We start from the raw sequence: 10,723 nt of genomic DNA, 5'->3' as shown, positions 1-10,723 counted from the left end.
ACTCACTAATACGCTAAATAAATCATCGTCGATAATACTGAGCAGATTGAATTATCTGAGCGGTATAAAACGATAGCAAAAAAAGCCGGTAAAATGCGGCCTTTTTACGAATAGCGGGAGCGTCGATAGATTAGAGATGATTCTCGTTAGGAAGCTTTTGACGATCTGCCCCGGCGAGGGGTTCAAATGCGAGTCTCAACAATAACCTGGAGTTTCCAGAAAGGTTACATAAATACTACTTGAATTTTAAGTAATCAGTAGTACAGGGGCGTAACTAATTATTTTAGTGAGCCGTGTATAATATATTTATTGTACATATTGCCGGGGGCGACAGGCGAGAGAGATGGCCTATATCACCTCGAAGAGAGGGGATTGGCAAAGATGTGCACAACGATAAGAAATGTTTGAAGAAATTAGAGTTTATATACACAAGGGGTAACAACGATAAAATGGAGGAAAACGATAAGTTTTCCCCCTAGGGATAGATTTTAATCTTCCAGGGGAATCACAGCGATTTTCGTAATACCACGAAGAAAATCACCGTGAGTAGTGTGAATCTTGACAGTACGAACTAGACCATCCTTACCAGGCAATACATCTATTACCCTGGCAGTTGGCCATAAGAGTGGAGGAGTACCATCCTCCTTCAACAGAACCAAATCCCCGATCTTGACAGGGTCAGTAGGGTCGGTCCATTTATTTCTTTGCTGCAGGAGGCAAAGATAGTCTTTTTTCCACAATTTCCAAAATTGCTGTTGAATTTTACTAATACGCTGAAAAAGATTCAACCTATTTTCAGGTATCTCTGAAACACTTGGTTCAGGGGGCGCGGTTAAACTTCTTTGAACTAAGAAGTGAGCTGGAGATAGGAAAGCGAAGTCATTGGCGTCAGACGACATCCTAGTGATGGGTCTCGAATTTAGAATAGCCTCGATTTGGCATAATACTGTGTTAAACACTTCAAAGGTGAAGTGGGAATTTCCTATAATTCGATAGAGGTGATACTTCACACTCTTTATTCCTACCTCATGGAGGCCGAATTGATGGGGGTTGCGGGGAACACCCATCTTGAAAGTTATGGAGTTTTGAGTACAGAATTCCTTAATCTGTTCCGAATTATTTTGATTTAAGAAAAAATCATAGAATTCGCGCATTTCATTTTTTGCCCCATGGAAATTTGTGGCATTGTCGCTCCAAATAATACTGGGCGTGGATCTTCTGGCAATAAACCTTTTCAGAGTAAGAATATAGGCTTCTGCGCTTAATCCTGTGACGAGTTCGATATGAACACATTTAGTGCTCATGCAAATGAAATAGGCTACGTATGCTTTGTAAAGCGGTGCCTTCCTCAAATGTGAGGACTTAATTAAGAAGAACCCCCCATAGTCCACTGAGACGACTTGGAAGGGTCTAGTGGGGAGTACACGATCGGGATGCATATCTGCCATCTGTTGAACAGAATTGGGTGTCATGAATCGGAAACAGTTTACACACTTACGAATTAAGCGTTTAATCTGTCTTAATCCGTCAATTGGCCAGTACTTCATTTTGACATACGAAAGTACTGTTTGCGCGCCTGAATGTAATAACTTATGATGAGCTTGAGTCAAGATTAGTTCTACAACTCGACATTTAGAAGGAAGTAGAATGGGGTGTTTTTGATTATACGATATGGGGGCGTGTCGGAGACGTCCTCCCACACGAATCAGCCCATCATTATGTTGTAGGAAGGGGTTGAGTTTACGAATGGCTTTATTGGTCACGAGTTTAGCATTTTTCAATTCAAGAATCTCTTTTTTAAAGTAGATACTTTGGATATACCTGATGATCGCGTGATCAGCGATCTCCATTTCGGGTGGCGTCAATATATCCGTATCTCGTGGAGAGTTATTTATTTTCTTTTTAATATTACTGATGAATCTAAAAAGATAAGCGACAATTCTTTGAATTTTACGAAAAGAAGAAGATTTAGCGAATAGATTTTCAAAGGTGTCGTTGAGTTCGTGATTTGTTGCTATGTTTGAGACAACTAACTTCCTTAATTCAGGAAGATCATCCTGAAAATGAGGAATTTGATGAAGAGAAAAATCGATGGGATTGTCTCTAATAAAGCTAGGTCCGCATAACCAGTCTTCGGTGGTCTGGGGATTATCAAAGACATTTATCCCTCTGGAAGCGGGGTCAGCGATGTTTTCGTGACTTCTGACGAAATGGAAATCACAAGGAAAAGTTTCCAACAAGGAATTGACCTTTTGAATTCTGTTTTGTACAAAAATGTTCCAAATGTGTTTTTTAGAAAGTATCCAAGACAAGGCAATTGTAGAGTCAGCAAAGAGATGAGATGAAGATATACTCAAATTTTTCTTGAAGATGTGAAAAAGTCTATGAGCCAGAGTGACTCCCAACACTATTCCACAAAGTTCCAATTTGGGGATGGTGAGTTTATTTTTTAGCGGAGAAATTTTGTTTTTAGAAGCGATAAGCCGCGACGATACAGAAAAGTCTGAGTATGTCGCTTTGAGATACACACAAGTGCTGTATATTTTTTCCGATGCGTCGGTGAAAATAATTAATTGAACATCAACAACTTTCTTTTGTAAAAGTAAGCATCGAGGTACCTTGACCTCTTCTATAGTTTTGAATGTCGATAAGAGGTTTTGCCAATTTTTCATAATGATGGGTGAGTCAATGGGTTGATCCCAGTCCAATTTCTGGGACCATATTTCCTGTATCAAGAGCTTAGCGTTCACAAGGACAGGGGATAACCATCCTAGCGGGTCATACAAAGTAGCAATGTAGGAGAGAATAGTACGTTTAGTAACAACATTAGCCAATTTGAAGATAGGAGTTTTAAACGAAAAGTGGTCGCGTTCTGAATCCCAGAATATGCCTAAGACTTTATCAGATCCCGTGAAGTTAAGACTGACTTCAGAGACGGGATTTAAATTGTGTTGAGACAGAAATTCTGAAGAACTGCAGTTCCACTTGTGGAGGAGGAAACCATGGGTTTCTAGCAAAGAAGTTAATTGTTCGAAAAGACAACTTAATTCATGAAGACTGTCAGCACCGCTGATCAGGTCATCCATATAGATAGATTCTTGCAGAACACTAGTAGCAAGTTCGTGGGTATGTTTGTTGTTGTCAGCGATGTGCTTGATAACTCTTTGAGCGATAAATGGGCTACTTGGGAGCCCGAAGGGTAATCTTTGAAATTGATAGCACCGTAAAGGCTGCTGAATATTGTCCCTAAAGAGAAAATTTAACAGAAATGTTTCAGTGGGACAAATGGCGATTTGTAGGAACATAGCCTTGATGTCGCCTACTAGTGCGAATTTAAACTGACGAAACTTAGCGAGAATGTCAAAAAGTTCATGTTGGACGACATAACCTTTGTCTATGACGTCACTGAGGGAGATTCCCGTAGACGATTTATTGTTTGGATCGAAAACTATACGAGTGGAAGTAGTAGAGTTGGATTTGAAAACGGGAAAGTGAGGGAGAAAGTAATTAGGTTTACCTGAGTCATTTAGCATTTTTAACGGCACTTGAATTATTTGTCCGTTATTGAGATATTCCGATATAATGTCCTGATATTTTTCCAATAAATCAGGGTTGAGTTGAAAACGTTTCTCGAGACTGAGAAAACGTCTTTTTGCCGAGAGAAACGAATTTCCCATGTCTATATCTTCGATAGGGAGTTTGAGATTGAGTGTGGACTCATATCGTCCATTGGGGAGAACATTAACATGTTTTACAAAATTAATTTCAGCGGGGTGATCATTAATGAGATCGGTGTTCTGAGGAGCGGCTTCTTCCAGCTCCCAGAATTTTTGTAAATGATCGGATAGTTCCTCGTTGGACACTACCGGCTCATTTACGGCGGAAGGAGTGTTATGAGAACAACAAGTAACGAGAGAGTTTGAATAAAATTCCAAAGCCTTTTTAGTATTTTTCGACTTAAGAGCAAAGTCTGGAACTGACCCTGATATCGTGTACCCGAGTAGAGTGCGTTGAAGAACGGGAAGACCTTTTCCCAAACGAATTATTTCAGGTTGAATGATATCGTTATACAGGTCTGCACCGAGCAGGATACCAATTGGGGATGTTACATGGAACATCGGATCACCTAATGGTATCTCTGAGGGTATGTTTAGTTTGCTCGCCGAAATAGAAATTTGAGGAAGCGGATTTGTTATCTTTGGGAGTACAGAGCACGAGATGTCAAAAGGAACGTCGTTAGCGACAGCGAAAATTGTTGTATCTACAATAGATTGAGACGAGGATGAGGTGGAGTTAATTCCATTGATCCGTAATTTTCCATCTCTAGTGGTGAGTGACAGTTCCTTTACGAGGTCAGCACTAATAAATGAAACCTGTGAGGCCGAGTCTAAAAGTGCCTTTGCGAAGACCCTCTTGCCGCTAGGAGCGACAAGATAGACCTGGAGTGTGCTTAATAACACCAAATGATTATCAAGCGAGGCTGCAGATAGAGCCATTGAATGTGGAGTCGAATTTTGAAGATTAACTTCCGTTTCAGGAGCTCTAACATGTGAGGGCCCCTGTTGTGAATTACCCTGTGTATGGGAGTTATTTGAGATAGCGGTTTTATTATGATTATTTGAGTTGTGTTGGCCAACAGCCGCGGAAGGGTTACTATGACCCGTTTTGTCGAAATGGAGCAACGTGTGATGACGAGATTTACAAACTATGCAAGAGAATTTGGATTTACACTGATCGAGCATGTGAGACCCAAGACAATTAATACAAAATTTATTTTGTTTGACAAAACTAAAACGTTCTTTAGAATTCAACTGCTTGAACTGAGGACAAGAGTAGATCGAGTGAGAGTCGTTGCAATAGGAACATTTCTTAGGACCTAAGCGAGGCGAAAGGTTACTGGTAGAAGTGTCTGAGGCTAGGTGTAAAGAGTGTCTGGAAGTAGTAGTCGATTTTGGTTTTGATTGAGATTGAATATTCTCAAGATGAACAACGCGTGTCTCGATTTCCCCTAGAAAATGGACAAAATCAGGGGTAGCTTGGCTACCACCGGATTGGAACTCAAGAGCCCTAATGGTAGGTGCGTCGAGTTTCTGAGTAGCGATATGTATGAGAAGTAAATGCAAGAGATCTGAAGGGGGCCTATTCAAGTTCAATAGGGCCTTGAAATTATTTGACATGACCGTATGAAAATTTCTTAATTGTGAGTGATTTGCGTTTCCAGAAATAGGAGGCGCATCAAGAATTTGAGAGATGAGAGTTTTGATAAGCGATTTAGAGTTGGCGTACCTTTGTGTCAGGTTATCCCGGGCTATTTTGTAATTGTCACCTGTGAGTGGGATATGCTCGAGAAGCGTCAAAGGCTCGGAAGTTAGAAAACTTTTGAGGTAAATGAGTTTTTCCAGATCACTTAATGTAGTATCAGATCCTATTATTGTATCAAAGGTCTCAATGAATGAATTGTATTCAGTAACTAAGCCACTAAATGGTTTTAACTGAATACGAGGGAGGTTTACTGTTCGTTGCCTAGCCATAGACTGTGAGGTTAGAGAAGAATTAGGGTCAAATTGGAGGGAGGGGGTAGCAGTCACATTAGAACTTTCAATGACCTCTAACCTTTCTTCCAATAGAGAAATTGTATCCAAATATTTATCAAAAACCACAGAGGAATCAGTAGAGGGGGTAGGTTCCTCGGGGATCGTCTCCAGCACATTTTGAGCATCGCGGAAAAGTCCGTAAGAATGTTTGAGTTGTGAAATTATTTCACGAATTTTATATTTGTTTAGAGAATTAAGAGTTGTGGGAACCGAATCAGCCAACTTGGTTATATCAAGTTTTGCGGTGAGCCTCTGTCGGTTATATTTTGATCGGTCAGCCATGTTGCGAGAATGTGAGATTAGATAGATTATTTGCAAATGTCTAAACCTATAAATCGATGCGAAAATGAGAGAATATGTACAATATATTATATATTACACGTTTAATAGTGTGAGATTGGCTTAATAGTATCACCCTGTATGAGCGCAGATTAGTATATGAAATGCAAAACTATAAAATTTCAAAATATATGCAATTTTCCAAAATGGGTATTTTTCAGCAAGTGTGAGACACCCTTAACAAGTATTTAAATTAATTAAATTGAAGGAAAAAACAATTATTTATTTTCTATAGTTTTCTAGAAGTGTAAAATGAGCTTAAGCGAAGCTAAATGTAGCAAAAACTTACAATTTATGCAAGAAAACAAAATTATTTTTAATAATTTTTGTAACCTGTGAACCAGGCTTAATCGGATTCAAAATTATAAATTTAATTTAAATCAAAAGGTTGAACAAACAATGTTAAAATTATAACACCCGTACTATCAGCCAAGAAATGAGTACACTTTTTGTATACTATAAACAGAAAAATATATTTACGAAAATAAAATAATGTAATATATGCAAATATTTTTTCATACAAACAAAACGACTCCTTTATTTGAACAAAGCAAGTAGTTTCTGAAATTGCACGTGTAGACCGGGCTTAACAACCTACCAGCTATTGTAGAGACGTGCTGGGTTAAATACTGAGAATTTGAGTGCAGAAAGAGAGGAATATTTTATTTTTGTGCCGGGGCGGCGTGGCTTGGAAATTTCCAAATGCAACAGAAAGACACTATAAATGAAAAACCGTTATTCTCAGAATAGAGATTATCAAAATATGCAAATACGAAGGACCTTGAGGATTTAATTAATAAATAATTAATATGATACGGCTCGATGGAACAGAAATGTTTAGGCAATACGTAAAGTATCCTTAACAATAGTAACCTATACTTATTGTACGGTTATAGAGTATATTCCCATAGGTAAGCTGGTTAAGAGTAGATAACGATTTTTCATATGTAATTTAAAGTATTATCTGCATAAATGGCACAAAGAATATTTGCTACGAGAGGTATATGGTTCAAAATGCATACAGTATCACGACTAATAAGTTATGTTCACATACATGTAGAGTACTTACAGTTTTATTCCTTGATGACGTGTCACATCAGAGCTCTGATTGAATTCCATAATCCATTTGGTTCATTTGTAAGGCACTCACTAATACGCTAAATAAATCATCGTCGATAATACTGAGCAGATTGAATTATCTGAGCGGTATAAAACGATAGCAAAAAAAGCCGGTAAAATGCGGCCTTTTTACGAATAGCGGGAGCGTCGATAGATTAGAGATGATTCTCGTTAGGAAGCTTTTGACGATCTGCCCCGGCGAGGGGTTCAAATGCGAGTCTCAACAATAACCTGGAGTTTCCAGAAAGGTTACATAAATACTACTTGAATTTTAAGTAATCAGTAGTACAGGGGCGTAACTAATTATTTTAGTGAGCCGTGTATAATATATTTATTGTACACCTAGATTTTGTGTCATTTTGGAACTACTAATGAAATAAAAAATTTTAGTTGTTCCAAAATGACATCATCTAGGCATCGGATAAAAACGTTTATTTGAAGAAAGCGTATTTTTTTGTTCTTATTAATGGCGGTACAGACTCGTTTTTTTAATATTGTATTTAAATACAGAGTAATTTCCACATATTAATATATTTTTCAAATTGGGCTCTGTACCGCCATTCTTTATTATATTACGAATACGTGTGCCAAATATTTCGAAAAAATATTCAAAATTACAGCCGCAATCTTGGAACGCGTTTTTGCTACCTGTTTATCGCTACTGTTTCCTCTTAATAAATGTTTATTTGTTTTGCATATCATTTCTTCTTATTCCTTTATATTTACATTTACTTATATATTTAATATATTTAATATTTGACAGCAGACAGCAGTGTAAGATACCTGGGAGAGTGATCGAAGATCATTTTCTTGGAGCCTATGATTTGTTAGTTTTATTTGATTTGTTTTTCTTTAGCAATTATTCTCCTTTATTAATTTTCAGAACACTATTCTTATCTTAGTATATACCTTTTCTAGTCATCATTATCTACTTTGAGCTACTGTTCTTCGACGGGCATGCAAACGAGCCGTATCCATTCTTGAGTGTCAAGTTGTTCTCTTGCATCTCTTGCTAGCCTCTTCAGTTTGCCTCTGTCTCTCCATACTTCTATTATTAGTCTATCCCTTTTAATTCCCCTTTCCTCAACTTCATCATCTTATCAGTACCCCCATACAAGTACTACTGCAAAAAGTAGTATTTTCCTACTTCGGTTTCTCAAAGTAGAAGTCACCTCACTCTCTCTTCATTCTTGTTCCACTAGTTATAGGCATTTTCCTTACTTCTGTTGGAGTTTATCGTCCTCTTTACTTTCACTCCAAGAGAAGTTCTTCTTGTTTGTTTCATTGGCATTTCATTCAACATGTGAACAAGTCAAATCCACAGCTCAGATGTTACCTGGGGCAGTTTAGCAAATATTTTTATAGATAAATAAAGATCCACGCTTAATGTAGCATTTTAAACCAATGTTTCCTTGACGGACTACTTTTACTGGACTTTGACCCACATATTTTTGTTAAATAATATCTTGGTGGTTAGCATGTACATTGCACGTAAGCACTGATGATGATTGGTAAACCAGTCGAAAACTAGTTATGTGATTTTGATGTGGCCCTTTTGAGGGATTTTAAATATACCTTTTATACAGAATTTTACTGTTTTTTGTATAACATGGTATACAGCTAACTACAGGAAAATTTTTCCTTGTGTATTCTTTGTATTATTGTTATATTGCTTGGTTTAGCACACCCCCATAGTGAGCATGCATAAATCCATGTATACAGGTCTCAATACTTGTTTGTAAAGTAGTAACTTATTATGCATCGACAATGTGGAGTTCCTTCCAACTAGTCAATACATTTTTTTATACCTTATAATTAGGCAGTTCTTCCCTTTTTTCTCGACGTGAGCTTTCCAGTGTCGTTTGGCATCTAATATTTATACTTAAACAGTAATATCTGCATAATGTACTTGGATATTGTTGATTATAACTAGAGTCCGGATTTCTAAGCATAATGCTTATGGTAAATAATACAAGCAGGACTATTTCCTTTTTAAATATGAACGAAATATGCAAAAATAAGTCATTTTGAGATCACTTTTTTATGCCTTTTTTGAATTTTTGTGCTTATTTGGTGCTTTTTTATAAACTAAGTATTATTATTTTTGCATTTGTGAACAGCAGAAATTTAATTTGGATCTATGCAGTGCAATAGGGCTTTTCATCGATTGTCATTTGTTTCGAGCTTATGTCATATGTCGTATAATCCGTGTAAATTAATATTATATACAGATTATACAACATATGACAGAATCTCGAAACAAATGACTGTGAATGAAAAGCCCTATTGTGGACTCCGATCTCCCATTAAATAAATTGCAAAATGAAAGTTTTAAATAATTTTTGGAAAATACTATCTAAGACATGTGCCGAATAAAAGTGGTCTCCGAAAAAATATGCTAAATGCGTTTACAAGGAAACCCGAAAAAAAGTAAAAACACTAGTGGGGAGCAATTATTACTCCTGGTTTGCTGAGGACTACGGATATTTGTGGAAGGTACGTCACTAATTTAATCATAGGCGTACTTCATGAAGAAATCTTGACGAAAGGTTATTTAGTGTGCTCAAAAGAACTAGAAGCAGAAAATAACAATGCAGTTCCAAGATTCGTAAATGATGCTTTAACAATTTTTATCTTCCCGAGGCTGTGCCCACCAACAAAACAGCATCAAATCTTAAAGTGTCTTATCCAAATCTAATTCACTCTACGTGTCTAGCACACGGCCTGAATCGCGTTGCTGAGACCATACGGCTGCAATTTCCACTTGTTAATGAGTTGATAAAAAATGGGAAAACATTTTCATTAAAGAACCTTTAAGGTTGCAACTTTTTAGATACAGATTCCCTAACATTCCATTACTACCGGAAACAATGTTAACTCTGTGGGGTACATGGTGAGATGCAGCTTTATACTACGCCGAGCATTTCGAAAATTTTAAAAGCTTCGTATTGGAACTTAAAGATACTGCTAACAAATCGATAAAAGATTGTCAGGAAGTTTTAGGTGAAACAGAATTACAAAACAATGTTACTTTTATCAAAAGTAACTTTTGTTTTGTGTGTAAAACAATAAAATATTTGGAGAAACTGTAAATGTCATTAGTTGAGTCGAACCAAAAAATAAACAGTTTTGAAAAAAATGGAAGGTATCCCTGGAAAAATTGATCAGATAGTATTAATAAAAGTTATAGATGTATTAACAAAAACGAAGGATTTCAAAAGATGAAGAAAATATTTCCAGTTTTAAATGGAGAACACGTTAAAGAAGAAGAAGTTGTTATCAGGATGTTGTGAACTATAATGGATACCATTTTTTGAATTTTTACAATCTTTAGTGATATGCTTTCCTATTCTTCAAGAAAAAAGATAAAGATAAAGAAAATGTGTTGTTTAACAATAAAATATATATTTTACTTCAAAAGTCACGGTTTCTCTCCTTTACTTACGCCATTGAAATAAGTTCAATTGAAATAAATGAAAACTTATTTCACAAAATGTAGTATTCAGTACGTGATTGTGTTTCTCAACTTGACAACACGTTTCTGCTAATATGCTAATTAATTAATTTAATTAGCAAAATAAAAACGATAACGCTGACCGCCATGCGTTAAAGGATCATTAACAACTTATCGTGACTTAGTTAATGGCTTATTGGTCCTTATGATTTGTGTA

This window comes from Diabrotica virgifera, chromosome 5, assembly GCF_917563875.1.
Source record: "Diabrotica virgifera virgifera chromosome 5, PGI_DIABVI_V3a".
In the NCBI taxonomy this organism is placed as follows: Eukaryota; Metazoa; Arthropoda; class Insecta; order Coleoptera; family Chrysomelidae; genus Diabrotica; species Diabrotica virgifera.
This window is presented reverse-complemented; position numbering follows the sequence as displayed.